Source organism: Nelumbo lutea, chromosome 1 (genome assembly GCF_056320005.1).
Source record: "Nelumbo lutea isolate HS-2025 chromosome 1, American lotus-T2T, whole genome shotgun sequence".
NCBI classification, from domain to species: Eukaryota; Viridiplantae; Streptophyta; class Magnoliopsida; order Proteales; family Nelumbonaceae; genus Nelumbo; species Nelumbo lutea.
In genome coordinates, this window is record NC_142684.1 from 117,174,912 (window position 1) to 117,190,765 (window position 15,854).

Genomic DNA, 15,854 nt, shown 5'->3' on the forward strand with positions numbered 1-15,854 from the left:
AGCCCATAAAACACTTGGTAGCTCTTCCGCCCATAACCCCTTAGCTCGATCTAGATGTGCTTGCAGTCCGCGCAGGATGACTCTATTCATTACTTCTGTCTGACCGTTTGCCTGCGGGTGCATGACCAATGTGAAGTTCTGCTGAATCCCCATACTCTGGCACCATTCTTGGAACTTGATATCCTCGAACTGCTTGCCGTTGTCGGAGATTAGTACCCGAGGTAACCCGAAGCGATATACTACATTCTTCCAAAAGAAGTTCTGTATGTTTCGGGTCGTAACTGTTGCTAGAGGCTCGACTTCTATCCACTTTGTGAAGTAGTCTACTGCCACTACTAGGAACTTTCTCCCGCCTGTTGCTAGCGGGAATGGCCCCAGGAGGTCGATGCCCCACTGTGCAAAGGACCATGGGCTGGCGAGGTATTTGAGGTCGGAAGCGGGCTGATGGTGGATATTGGCATGCTTCTGACACAACATTTTTTGACGAGCTCGACGGCTTCTGCCTTCATCATTGGCCAGTAGTATCCTTATTGAAGTGTTTTTTGGGCGAGTGCTCTGCCCCCCAGGTGTCCGCCGCAGAGACCTTCATGAGTGTCGCGGAGTACGAGCTCGGCTTCGGTAGGTCGCAGGCAATGCAAGTAGGGGAGTGTGTAGGACCGTCGGTACAACTGTTCGTCAATTATGACGTATTTGGCTGCCTGGCGCTGTACACTCTTGGTCGCATTGCTGTCTGCAAGGAGGGTTCCATCTAGCAAGAAGCTCGAGAGTGGGTTGATCCAGCTTGGCTCTGCTTCGAGGACGAGAGCGACCTCCTCTGCCTCACCGAGAATACTAGGCTGAGGTAAGTCCTCTATGTACACGGTTCTCATGCTGTTGTGACTTGTGCTGGCTAACCAGGACAGAGCGTCGGCCTCTGTGTTCTCTAACCTCGGGATTTACCTGATGAAATGTGACTGGAAGTTGAGCAGGGCCTCTTTTACTTTCGCTAAGTATGCGATCATGGAGAGCTCATGTGCTTCGTACTTTCCCGTAACCTGGTTGACCACGAGCTGGGAATCGCTGCAGACGACTATGTGCTTCGCTCTTACCTTTTGTGCTAGTTTCAGCCCGACTATCAATGCTTCGTATTCTACCTCATTGTTAGATGCCACGAACTCAAAGCGTAGTGCGTATTCCAATTTTGTGCCACCCGGGCCGCATAAGACTATTCCAGCCCCGCTGCCTTGCTGGTTTGAGGAACCATCTACGTGAAGGATCCAGGACTCCTCATCCCAGTTCGCGCCTAGTCTGACCAGGAGAGATTCCACACGGGCTGCTACTTCACGGGGTTCAGACTCTATTGGCTTGGGAGCTCCGGGTTCGCCCGAACTGGGGACCTCGGGCTCAACCTGCTGGGCTTCGAGGGTAAAAGTGCACTCGACGATAAAGTCTGCCAAGGCTTGAGCCTTAATTGCAGTTCGTGGTTTGTACTGGAGATCATACTCGTTGAGTTCAATGGCCCACTTCATCAGCCGACCGGAGACCTCGGGCTTCAGCAAGACTTGTCTTAGGGGTTTGTCGGTTAAGACGACGATAGTGTGAGATTGGAAGTACGGGCGGAGTTTTCGAGCTAAAATCACCAGTGCGTACGCTATTTTTTCTATCTGCAGGTATCTCATCTCCGCTCCCTGCAGAATTTTACTAACGTAGTAGACGGGCCGCTGGACCCGATCTACTTCCTTTATTAGTATCGAACTGACCACCTCGTCGCTCGCCGAGAGGTATAGTTCTAAGACCTTGCCCTCCTCGGGTCTGGCTAAGGTTGGCATAGTGGCAAGGTATGTTTTTAGCTCGTCGAACGCGAGCTGGCAATCTCGAGTCCATTTGAACTCTTTGCCTTTGATTGCCTTAAAGAAAGGCAGGCAGCGGTCTGCCGATTTGGACATGAAGCGGCTCAGAGCGGCTATGCGACCGTTTAGCCTTTGAACTTCTTTTACTTTCCAGGGTGGTCTCATGTCAAGGATGGCCTTTATTTTGTCCGGGTTGGCCACAATACCACGATTTGAAGAGGATTTCTGCCGAACTGCCTGAGTCCACAAATATGCACCGGACTTCGAAGTCGTTGGTCCTTAGTTTTATGACGAACGCGTCATCGTGGGGATAGTGAACACCTCGCGGGTCGTCTTCTGTGAAAAAGACCGGTTCTTCTGTCTTCGGCCTCTTTGGAGGGTTCTGCTCCTCTCGGGCCGCCTCGCGAACTGATGTCCGTGCTGTTGCCGAATTGCAACCTGCTACCACTGAACCGCCCACTATTATGTGGATGGTTCCCCGAATTGGCCTTTCTTCTGGGGGAGGTCGCTGCAAGGCTTCGGTCGTTCTACTGCTTGACTCGGGGGCATCCTTTCCGTGTTCCCCTTGCCGACCTGCTTTATTACTATTGTCATTATGTACAAAATTTCTCAAGTACCCGCGACGGATGAGCCCCTTTATCTCGTCTCAGAGATTATTACATTGCTCGGTACTATGACCGTGATCTTTATGAAAACTACAGTATAGATTTTTGTTCCTTTCGTTTGGGTTGCTCTTTAGGCGAGGTGGCCACTTTATGTAGGGGGCGTCCTTGATCGTCATCAAGATCTCGGTCCGCCTTGTGTTCAACGGCGTGTAATCCGTCCGAGCTGCTAAGGGAGCTCGGGTCGGCTGGCTTGGCTTCACCTCTCGGGTCTGGCTTCTTCTGTCGCTTGGGTTGGAGGGCTCGCCTTCTCTTTTTCTTTTCTCAACCCCGCCTTCGGTTCTTTGGGTGATTTCTTCCTCTGTTCTCATGAACTTGTCTGCAAGCTTAAGGAAGTCGGTCACGGTTGCTGGCTGGCTGGCCACCATGTGCCATTTGAACTCTTTGTGCGTTACCCCTCTTTTGGCCGCCACGAGTTGTACTATAGGGTCTAACTGTGGTATCTGCAAGTATGCTTCATTGAACCGCTTGATGTAACTCCGGATGGATTCTCCTTCTCTCTAGATTACCCCGAAGATACTTTCCTCGGTTCAAGGGCACCGCTTGCTGGTAACAAAGTGTGCAGTGAAGATCTGCACGAATTGGGCCCAACTTTTTATTGACCCGAAAACTAGGTTCCGGTACTAGGTGCGGGCCACCCCCCTGAAGGTGGTGGTGAAGGCCACGCACATGCACGACTCGCTGGCCGTAGCGATGTGCATTTGTGACTGGAATGCGTCAACGTGGTCGTTGGGGTCAAAGGACCCATCATACTCGTCTAGAGATGGAAGTTTGAAGTCTATGGGCATGGGGACTGCCAGAAGTTTTGATGAAAGGGGGGAAGGAACTGCGAGAATCGAGACAGTTTTTACCTCGTCCGAGCTCGTTTCTTCCTTGCCTCTGAGCTCAGGTAGGACACGTGCAACAGTTTGGCGACTTCGCCGGTGCCTTCTTTGAGCGGGCCTGGTGCTGGCACTGTTGGCCTCCATGTTGCCGAGCTCGATGGGCCCGGAATGTTGGCCTATTGCTAGGGCGCTGAACCGGTTCTCCGTGAGTGGGAACTCGGGCTTGGAGCACCGAGGTGACTTCGTGGGTGAGGTTCTTGAGCCGCCCGTGAGCTACGAGGCGGGGGCGATTTTTCTTTGCTTTCAGCCCGGGGATGAGGCTTGACTATTAGGGGGGTTCTGAGGTTGGGAAGCTTCTCCTCGGTGAGGTCGTCCACCTTGAGGGGAGGCCTTAACCGGCTTCGAAACAGGGTGCCGGGGGGGAGCAGTGACTGGTTTAAGGGTAGCTGAGGGAACTGCTGCTGATAATGGTTTTGGGAGAGATGGTGCAGTACTTGGTGTTGCTGGAGTTGGTGTTGCTGGAATTGTTGCATTTGGGTTTGCATTGCCCGCATGCATTGCATTAGGTCATCCAACTGGTTCTGGTGGGATGCCAGTGGGACAGCAGTTGGTTCAACGAAGTTTGTTTCAATAGGGAGTGGAAGAGGGAGGTTCAACGCAGGAGGGTTCAGGGGCGCCACTGCTTGGGGCACATTCAAACTGGGGATCCCACCCACTGAAAGAGGGATGGTGAACTGCCCAATGCACACCACGGGAACTTGGAGTTGCTCTCCGGTGGTGGCAGTTTGTGTTCCACGTCCGACATTGTTGGAGGAGGCCATGGGTGTTGGAGTTTTTGAAAGAAGGGTAGGTAAGAGAGGTAAGGAAGATTTAGAGGGAGGCTTTTAGAAGTGTTCCCACAGACGACGCCAATTGATGGAGCACAATCCGGCCGGTCTTAGCTGTCAACGACTTCGCCTCTGACTAGAGCAACGGGGAGCCTGAAATGGAGAAGATGAGGGAACTCCGGGGGGAACCCGGTGAGATAGCTCCGAAGCTCAAATAGTATTCTCTCAAAGGAAAATTAAAGACCAGATGGCACAAAGTTCACATACCTTTTTGCTGGGGGTAGGGGGCCTTTTATAACCACTTCGCGCACTCACTCCGAAGCCTCTGTCAGGTCGGGTATGATTACCCTTGCTTCTGTCAGTTCGGGTGTTGTCCTTTCTGCTGGGACAGAACCGCCACTGCTCTCCGTCGGAGCCGTCTCTGTAACTGGAGATGGCGGTGTCAGGAGGCGGTGGCAGGTGACCGTTTGGAGCACGACCGTCAAGTGTTAGATCCCAAGTCAGTTAGGTGCGCCGCCCTTGGATACGGACTTCCTCAGTGTCAAGCATGGTACGGTTTGTTTGGTTTTGGTGTCCCGGGGGTGATGTGGTGGAGTGGTGAGCGAGACGAAGTCTCGAGTTCGGAGGTATGTCCTGTATTGCTAAAGGGCAGGCCAGTTCGGCGAGGTGTGTCCCGAACTTCTATAAGGCAAGCCAGTTCAGTGAGGTGTGTCCCGAAATGCTATAAGGCAGGCCAATTCGGCGAGGTGTGTCCCGAACTATTACATGCAGGACAGTTCGGGTTATTGTCTGGCTTGGGGCCGAATGGAGAGTTTGGGCTCCTAGTAGGGAGTTCGGTCCGCTGGTTTCTGCACTTTAGGCGTGCTTTTGTGCCGAGCTGTTGCCTTTGCCACGTGTTGCGTAACTGTGAGGTCGGGCCAAATCTTCCTTCATCAATATACTAGGTCATTAAGTCTTTAGTACTCCAACCTATTCCTTCTGTTTGTGTGTATATATATTCAAAAACATTCTAAATGCATTCACATCTAGATGAACTACAAGTTTGGCTAAAGATACGTACAACAATTATTTTCAAATTTGGTGTCACAACTAAATCTCAACCACCATTTACTTATATGAAATGAAATAGAGTTGATTTAATTTATAAAATAAAATTAAAATGCTTATCCAAAATTAAAAATAAAAAAAATTGAAATAATAAACATGTTATAAAAAAATAAAATATTTATTACCTAGAGGCATTGTCTTAAATGTCTTCATTGATAAATGTTTTTCAAAATTACCACCACAAGTTTTAGAAATAGAAAACTCTTTGTTTAGATTTATCTCCACATCATCTGTTTCAATTACAAGCTTTTCAAAGATAACAAAAACTGTTGATATAACAACCGGAGATTTTACTTTTGATTTCATATCATGTTAGAAGGCCGAGTTGAAATAATAACCTGCAAAATGAAGCTTGTGACCTTTTTGTGTATCCCATCTTCTATCAATAATCTTCATGATTGGACCATATTCAATTTTCTTATAATTGAAATACTTTTTTAATGCTTTCTTTGCACATGGCATGATACATGATGGAGGAAGATTTGGCCCGACCTCTCTATTACGTGACACGTGGCAGAAACAACAGCTTGGCAAAAGGGGCCAAGCCTAGGCGGGAACAAGGGGACACTAGCGGACTGAGCTCCCTACCGGGGGCCCGAACTGACCCACCTTGTAACAGCTCGGGATACACTTCGCCGAACTGACCCTTGTAACAGATCGGGATACACTTCGCCGAACTGACCCACCTTGTAACAGCTCAGGACACACTTCGCCGAACTGACCCACCTTGTAACAGCTCGGGACACACTTCGCCGAACTGACCCACCTTGTAACAGCTCGGGATACACTTCGCCGAACCGACCCTTGTAACAGCTCGGGATACACTTCGCCGAACTGACCCACCTTGTAACAGCTCGGGATACACTTCGCCGAACTGACCTCCCCTATAGATACCCCCGAGCTCAAGACCGCCTCGCTCAACACTTTCACTTGGCACCAAAACCAAACAAGTCGTACCACGCCTGACACTAAGGAAGTTCGTGCCCAAGGGTGCCGCGCCTGACTGACTTGGGATCTGACGTTTGGCGGCAGCACCCTAAACGGCCACCTGCCAACGCCACTAACACCGCCATCTCTAGTTAGATGACGGTTAGGCAGTGACTGTTCTATCTCAATAGAAAGGACGACGGCCGAATTGACAAGCACAAGGGTAATCATACTTGACCTGACAAGGGCCCCGAGACGAGTGCACGAAGTGACTATAAGAGCCCCCTGCCCCCCGACAACGGAGGTATGCAAACTTTGCGCTATCTGGTATTACCTTGCAATTGAAGGATTCTAACTTGAGCTTCGGAGCCTCTACACCGGGTTCCCCCCGGAGCTTCTCCATCTCCTCCATTTCAGGTTCCCTGCTGCCCCGTTCGGAAGCGAGGCAGCAGACAACTAAGACCGGCCGGATCGCGCTCCATCAATTGGCATCGTCTGTGGGAAACACTGCAAAAAGCCTCCCTCCAAACTTCGATAACCCCCTTTTCTTCAAAAAAAAAACCCAACACTCATGGCCTCCTCCAGCAACACCGGACGTGGCACGGAGACAAACGCCACCGAGGAGCAACTTCAAGTCCCCGTAGTGTGCGTTGGAAAGTTCACCAACCCCCTTTCGGCGGATGGGATCCCCAGCCTGAACGCGCCACAAGCAGTGGCACCCGTAAACCTTCCTACCACAAGCATCCCCTTTCCTCTCCCCATTGAGACAACCTTCACTGAACCGGCTGTCGTCCCCCTAGCAGCTAGCCAAAACCGGTTGGAGGACCTGATGCAGTGCATGCGGGCAATGCAAGCCCAAATGCAACAGTTCCAGCAACACCAGCTTCACCAGCACCAAGTACTGCACAACATCTCCGAGTATCACTATCAACAGCAGTTCCCCCAACTGCCACTGAACCAACCACTACTTCCGCCTCGCCACCCCGCTCCGAGGCCAGTCAAGGCCTCCCCACAGGATGGACGCCCCCACCAGGCGAAGGCCTTCCGGCCCCAAAACCACCTCAACAGCTAGGCCTCATCCCCAGACCGAAGAGAGAAAAATGTCATCCCCGCCTCGCAACCCGCAGGCGGGTCGGGAACCTCGCCCGCGAGGTCGGCACCTCGACGCTCCAAGCCCGAGCTCCCGCTCACCGAAAACCAATTCGCGCCGTTGGCGGAAAACTACCAGCATTTCGGGCCCATCGAGCTCGGTAACACGGAGGCCAGCAGCGCCAGCACAAGGCCCGCTCAACAGCGAAGGCGCCAGCGAAGTCGCCGAACCGCCACCCGCGCCTTGTCGGAATTCAGAGGCAAAGACACAAGCTCGGATGAGGTAGGGGCTGCCCCGGTTCTCTCGGTTCCTTCCCCCCTCGCATCGGAACTCCTGGCAGTCCCCTTACCCAGAGACTTCAAGCTCCCACCTCTAGACAAGTACGACGGGTCCTTCGACCCCAACGACCACGTTGACGCCTTTCAGTCCCAAATGCACCTCGCCAGGGCTAGCGAATCGTGCATGTGTGTGGCCTTTACCACCACCCTCAGGGGGGTAGCCCGCACTTGGTACAGGAACCTGGCCCCCGGGTCGATAAAGTGCTGGGTCCAATTCGTGCAAGTCTTCACCACACACTTCGTCATCAGCCGACGGTGCCCCAAAATAGAGGAAAGCATCTTCGGAGTGGTCCAAAGAGAAGGAGAATCTATTCGGGGCTACATCAAGCGGTTCAATGAAGCATGCTTGCAGATACCGCGGTTGGACCCCGCAGTGCAGCTCGCGGGGGCCAAAAGAGGGGTGACGCACAAAGAATTCAAATGGCACATGGTGGCCAACCAGCCCGCAACCGTGGCCGAATTCCTTAAAATCGCGGATAAGTTCATGAGGACAGAGGAAGAAATCAACCAACGAACCGAAGGCGGGAACGAGAAAAGAAAGAGAGAAGGTGAGCTCCCCAACCCAATGAATAGAAAAAACCCGACCCGGGAGCCAAAGCCGAACCTGTCAATCCGGGCCCCCCTAGCGGTTCGGACGGACTACACGCCGTTAACACGAGGCGGGCAGAGATCTTAATGACGATCAAAGATGCCCCGTACGTTAAGTGGCCACCTCGCCTAAAGGGAAATCCGAACGAGAGAAATAAGAATTTGTATTGCAGTTTCCATAGAGACCATGGTTATAGCACCGAACAGTGTAACAACCTCCGGGACGAGATAGAGGGGCTCATCCGTCGCGGATACTTGAGAAACTTTGTACAGCACAACAATAATAACAATAAGGCAGGTCGGCAAGGGGAGCACGAAAAGGATGCCCCCGAGTCTAGCAACAGACCTGCCGAACCATTGCAGAAGCAGCCTCCGGAAGAGAGGCCAGTTTGGGGAACCATCCATGTAATAGTGGGAGGTTCGGTGGTAGCGGGGTGTACCTCGGCAGCAGCCCAGACTTCAGTTCGCAAAACGGCCCTCGAAGAACGGAATCCCCCAAAGAGACCAAAGACCGAAGAACCAATCTTCTTCACGGAGGACGACGCGCGAGGAGTCCACTACCCCCATGATGACGCGCTTGTCATTAAACTAAGGATCAGCGACTTCGAGGTCAGGCGTGTACTCGTAGATTCGGGCAGCTCAGCGGACATCCTCTTCAAATCAGCATTTGACCAGCTGCAATTACAGAGGAGCGAGCTGAAGCCCGCGAACACTCCCCTGGTGGGTTTCAGCGGAGAGGAAGTCAGGCCCCTCGGAAAAGTAACTGTCCCTGTGGAAGTCGGCACATGGCCTTGTGCGGTCAGACTCAACCATGATTTCTTGGTAGTCGCGACCCCCTCCCCATACAATGCCATAATAGGGCGGCCGATCACGCATATCCTACGGGCGGCGGTCTCCACCTACTATTTGGCCATGAAGTTCCCTACGGACTTCGGTGTAGGGGTAGCGCGGGGCGACCAGTTCGAGTCCCGCAAGTGTTATGTTGCTGCCCTTAAGGGAAAAACCAAGGCGGCCGACAACCTTGAACTGGAGCGGCCTGCGGAGCAAGGTGAGGAACGAGCTTCGCCCACGGAGGAAACTGTCGCAATCCCGACTTCGGCTACGAACCCAGCTCGCACACTAAGCATCGGAGCTTCCATCGAGGATCCCCTACGAACCGAATTGGTGAGTTTTTTACTTCAAAATTTAGATATTTTTGCCTGGTTCGCGGCCGACATACCCGGCATTAGCCCCGGACTGATAACTCACAAACTTAATACTGACCCTGTAGTTAGACCCGTTAGACAGAAGAAACGCAACTTAGCCCCAAAACGCTGGAGAGCGGTCGACGAGGAGGTCGAGAAGCTCCTCGCAGCAAACTTCATAAGGGAAGTCCATTACCCGAGCTGGGTGGCCAACCCGGTGTTGCTTAAAAAGGCAAGCGGCAAATGGCGCATGTGCGTCGACTATACCGACCTGAACCGAGCTTGCCCGAAAGATTGCTTCCCCCTCCCCAGAATTGACCGCCTAGTGGACGCGTTCTCGGGAAACGAGTTGCTAAGCTTTTTGGACGCCTACTCGGGCTACAACCAAGTTAGGATGGACCCATCCGATGAGGAAAAAACCAGCTTCATAACCGAGCTCGGCCTGTATTGCTACAAAGTCATGCCCTTCGGACTAAAAAATGCCAGAGCGACTTTTCAAAGACTTGTAAATAGGCTATTTCGGCCCCTGGTTGGTACGAAGATAGAGTGCTATGTAGACGACATGGTCGTCAAGACTCAGTTTTCACAAGAATTAATACAAGACTTAGATTTTGTTTTCCAAATCCCGCGTCAGTTTAGCATGAAGTTGAACCCCAACAAATGTGTCTTCGGCGTCACCTCGGGCAAGTTCCTAGGCTACATTGCCAATCGGCGCGGTATTGAGGCCAACCCGGACAAAATAAAATCCATTCTAGATATGAGACCACCTCGGAAAGTAAAAGAGGTTCAGAGGCTAAACGGCCGCATAGCCGCTCTAAGCCGCTTCTTGTCCAAATCAGCAGACCGCTGCCTACCCTTCTTCAAGGCAATCAAAGGCAAAGGGTTCAAGTGGACCCAGGACTTCCAGTTCGCGTTCAACGAACTAAAAGGTTACCTCGCTAGTGTGCCAACCTTAGCCCGGCCCGAAGTGGGCGAGGTCTTATAACTGTACCTCTCGGCATGCGACGAGGCGGTCAGTTCGGTACTAATAAAAGAAACTGACCGGGTCCAGCGACCCATCTATTATGTTAGTAAAATTTTGCAGGGAGCAGAGGCAAAGTACCCGGAGATAGAAAAACTAGCATATGCCCTAGTAATAGCAGCTCGGAAACTCTGCCCATACTTCCAGGCTCACACCGTCATCGTCCTGACTGACAAACCTCTTAGACAAGTTTTACTCAAACCCGAGGTTTCCGGTCGACTGACGAAATGGGCCATCGAACTTAGCGAGTACGACATCCAGTACAAACCGAGAACCGCTATCAAGGCCCAAGCTTTGGCAGATTTTATCGCCGAGTGCACTTTCAGCCACGAAGCCCCACAGGTCGAGCCCGAGGTCCCCAGTTTGGGCAAACCCGGAGCTCCTGAGCCCATAGAGTCCGAACCCCGTGAAGTAGCAGCCAGTGTGGCATCTCTCCTAGTCAGGCGAAGCTCGAACTGGGATGAGGAGCCCTGGATCTTTCATGTGGATGGTTCCTCGAACCGGCAAGGCAGCGGAGCTGGAATAGTCTTGTGCAGCCCGAGTGGCACAAAATTAGAATACGCACTACGCTTTGAGTTCGCGGCATCCAACAACGAGGCAGAGTATGAAGCACCGATCGCCGGGCTGGACCTAGCGCGAAAGGTAAAGGCAAAACACTTGGTCATCTACAGCGATTCTCAGCTCGTGGTGAACCAAGTTACCGGCGAGTACGAAGCACGCGATCTCTCCATGATCGCATATTTGGCCAAAGTAAAAGAAGCCCTGCTCAACTTCCAGTCACACATCATCAGGCAAATCCCGAGGTCATAAAACACTGAGGCCGACGCCCTGTCCCGGTTAGCCAGTACAAGTCACAACAATATGAGAACTGTGTACATAGAGGACTTGCCTCGGCCTAGTATTCTCGGGGGGACAGAGGAGGTCGCTCCCGTCTTGGAGGCAGAGCCGAGCTGGATCGATCCACTCACGAGCTTCTTGATAGACGGAACCCTCCCTGCAGAACGCAATGCGGCCAAGAGGGTGCAGCGCCAGGCAGCCAAATATGTCATAATAAACGAACGGTTGTACCGACGGTCATACACGCTCCCCTATTTGCGTTGCCTGCGACCTGCCGAAGCCGAGTTCGTACTCCGCGACACTCATGAAGGCCTGTGCGGCGGACACTTGGGGGGCAGAGCACTCGCCCAAAAGGCACTTCGACAAGGATACTACTGGCCAACGATGAAGGCAGAAGCTGTTGAGCTCGTCAGAAAATGCGACAAGTGTCAGAAGCACGCTAATATCCACCATCAACCTGCCTCCGACCTCAAATACCTCGCCAGCCCGTGGCCCTTTGCACAATGGGGCATCGACCTCCTAGGGCCATTCCCACCAGCAACAGGCGGAAGAAAATTCTTAGTTGTTGCAGTAGATTACTTTACGAAGTGGATAGAAGCCGAACCTCTGGCAACTGTTACGGCTCGAAACATACAAAACTTCTTTTGGAAGAACATAGTATGTCGGTTCGGGTTACCTCGAGTACTAATCTCCGACAACAGAAAATAGTTCGAGGATATCAAGTTCCAAGAATGGTGCCAGAACATGGGGATTCGGCAAAATTTCACGTCAGTCGTGCACCCGCAGGCAAACGGTCAAACGGAAGTAATGAACAGAGCCATCTTGCGCGAACTGAAAGCACATCTGGATCGAGCTAAAGGGATTGTGGGCCGAAGAGCTACCAAGTGTCTTATGGGCTCACCAAACTACCGAAAAAGTAGCCACGGGAGAAACCCCCTTCAACCTCACCTACGGCACTGAAGCAATGATCCCGGCGGAAATCGAAATACCAACATTGCAATTAGAAACATACGACGATCGGATGAACGGAGACGAGTTACGTACCAACCTTGACCTACTGGATGAGGTAAGGGACCTCGCGCACATCCGAACAACGGCATACCAGCAGCAGGTAGCTCGCTACTACAATAGCAGAGTAAAGCAACGAAGCTTTCGAGTCGGCGACCTGGTCCTTCGTAAGATTATGGTGCCCGAACCCAGCATGGGCAAGCTTGGACCTAATTGAGAAGGGCTGTATAAAGTAAAAAGAGCGCTCGGGGCGCATACGAACTCGAAACCTTGGAAGGCAAACGAGTACCTCGAGCGTGGAACGTTGTGAACTTAAGGCGATACTACCTATAAACCACCAAGCGAAGTGGACGAAATCTGGTCCTAGGTGCCACTAGGCAAGCCAAGAGGAACTTTGGCGTAGACAAACAAAGAAGAGCATATTATCAGCTCGGCAAAAAACCAGTTCGCGGCATAAAAGACTGCGGAAATTTAATAACCCGGACAGTGGCAGACAAAGAAACAGTTCGGGGAAGATGAGCAATGGGAAAAAGACATTCCATTGCAAGAAACAGTACATTGACAAAAAAAAATTACATGCCCGGAACCACTTCTTCGTCGTCGGAAGGCACTTCAACAACACCCGAAGGCCTTGCCTCTCCTTCAGAGTCCGGCTCGCTATCGGCAGCATTGGCCATCTCCTGAGTTATACGCGAAGTGGTTATGGCACTTACATCGAGGTCGGGGTATGTATTCCGGATCATCCACTAGCTCAACTTGAACCCCCTCCTGTAAGAGTCCACCATCAGATCGTCAAAACGCGGAGAGGCAATGTAGTCTTCAACTGCCTTCTTCTTGGCATCTTCAATGCCTTGGGAAAAAATCTGTGTTCTCTCTCTGATGTCCTCTTGAAGATATTCGACTTGATGCTGCAAATCCAACTTCAAGTCCGCCATATGCTTGACAACTACCCCCATGGCCTCAGCGTCACGCTGAGACCTCGCCTGCCTGGCCATCGCGACACGAGCAGCCTCTTCAGCAGCATAAGCAGCCGCCTCAGCAGCCCGGGTATTTGCCTCTGCAGCACGGAAGGCTTCTTCAGCAGCATGAGCGACAGCCTCAGCAGCTCACGCCAGTCGTGAGCTCCTCTCCACTTGGGCCGCCAAGGCATGAATTGAAGAATTCACCTACCAAAAGAAACAAGTGAGCAAATGACAGCAAAAGCAACAGAATAAAAAAGGAAGACGGAATCTAACTTACCACCATGGCATGTGTTACGGCGCGGCAAGCGACCTGATTCAAGGGAAGATCGGTCCACGCCGCGACCTCCTCAGGGAAAGTAGCGTCCCTACTCTTCTGAAGAGCGTAGTTCGGCGTCAACACACTCCTAAACTCCCCTTGAGCTCCCGAGCCTGAGGGCCCAGCCCGCGTATGAGCAGACCCGGAGTGAGCAGGAGCACTTGAGTACGCAGGAGCGCCCGTATGAGTGGTCTCAGCATAAGGCGCCCCGGCAGTTTCGTGCACCGGTGGAGTCACTTCGGACTCCCTAGGCAGATCCTCCGGCGTATGGTCTGGAACTTGGGGCTCCTCATCCAGGGTCAGCTCGGTACGAGTTCGCTTGGCGACCCGCTTCCTCCTCTTCATACCTTGAAACAAACGCCCCCCACGAGTTCTCTCTGCGTCCATGACACCTGTAGAAACGAGTTCAACATCATAAAATAAAAAATAATAATAAATAAATAAATAAATAAACGAAAAGAACAGAGCAAGCAAGAACCACATAGCTAGAAACCTACCCGAACTCAAGCTGGCTGCAATAAGCTTGGCCTCCGTTAAGTAGTGGTGGCACTTTAAGCCTTGTCGTGCCCATTGCCGGAGGCCTTTCACCGTCTCTTTATCGAGAGTTACGCCTAAATCGGGAGCGGCCTCACCCCACCCGGTCTGAAAGGGCCATCCTTGTGCACTTCGCACGCCGAAGTAGTCCCGCTTCCAAGCCGGGACCTTATTAGGAAGATCATGAAGAAGCTTAAAACCTTGGCGAGGAGAAAGGTAATACACCCGTCTCCCCCCAGGAAGAGAACCCGCCTGTTTCTTGAGCATCAAGATAGAGGAAAATATCTCTAGGTCCAAGGGGAAGTTCTGCTCGCAAAAAAGGGAAACTGTCCCCACCAAGTTCCGAATAGAGTTCGGATGAAGCTGGCCAATGGTGACACCGAAGTGGTTTATGACTTCGACGAGAAGGGGATGGAAAGGAAGTCGCAACCCTACAGCGAGCTGCTCTTGAAAAATCATGATCTCGTCGGGACCGTGTTCCCAAGGAAAGCTACCCGAAGGAATAAAATATGTGTACTCCCCAGGAAGATTGTAAGACAGAAGTATGGATTGAAGCCCCTCAGGCGTCATGGTCGAAGGACCAAACCTGTCTAGCATCCGACCTCGGCGGGAAGTAGACGCCAAACTGCCCGAAGCGACTCGGCCCACTAGTTCATAGTCCTCAAGCTCCACCTCAGGATCACTGAGACAGTCTGGGGACACGGCTCGGTTGGTGGAACCTACGTCGGCCCTACTCGAAGAATCATCTGAGCTATCAAAGCTAGACATTGGGGAAAAGATAGATTCAAGAAAGTATTCACCGGAAAGTTTGAAGAACAAGCCAAAGAACCGTGAAGACTGTATAACCAGCCTTGACGTGAGCTGGAAAAGACTTGGACGTGAGTTGAAAGGTTGGACGCGAACTCAGTAGACAAACCACAGAAATGACAAACCAACCGGGGTCCCCCACTATTTATAGCTACAGTAACCAAGAATCGACCGTGCAGACTGAAGACGACCCGACGGCCCACGTTCTTACCGACCGCACAACCCTTAAGGTCGAGACGTGATTGGCGCACGTCTTTCCGAAAAAAGCGAAACGTCAGCGCACGTCTTTCCAAAAAAAGTGAAACATCAGCGCACGTCTTTTTGAAACCGATGTCGCTTTGACACGTGTCTTTTCCGAAACTGACGCACCACACGTCTCCCTGACAGTCGCCCGCGCACGTACAACAGTGGCGTGCTTTTTTGAAATGACCCGCTGTCACGATCCAGCGGTGCGAATTGGTTTGAAATTTAAAACGCGCGCTGTCACAACCACCAACATTCTTGAGTAAGCACGTTTCCAGCCTTCTCAGAAACCGAAAGAACCCTAGCAAAAGCGTCTCTGGCAGTGAAGGTTCGAAGGACTGGACAAATCCACCTGCTACCTCGCGAAAACTCCCCGCACCATGGCAAGACCCCTGGTGCAAGGAGTGGGGGGCAATTGATGAAGGAAGATTTGGCCCGACCTCTCTATTACGTGACACGTGGCAGAAACAACAGCTCGGCAAAAGGGGCCAAGCCTAGGCGGGAACAAGGGGACACTAGTGGACTGAGCTCCCTACCGGGGGCCCGAACTGACCCACCTTGTAACAGCTCGGGATACACTTCGCCGAACTGACCCTTGTAACAGATCGGGATACACTTCGCCAAACTAACCCACCTTGTAACAGCTCGGGACACACTTCGCCGAACTGACCCACCTTGTAACAGCTCGGGACACACTTCGCCGAACTGACCCACCTTGTAACAGCTCGGTATACACTTCGCCGAACTGAC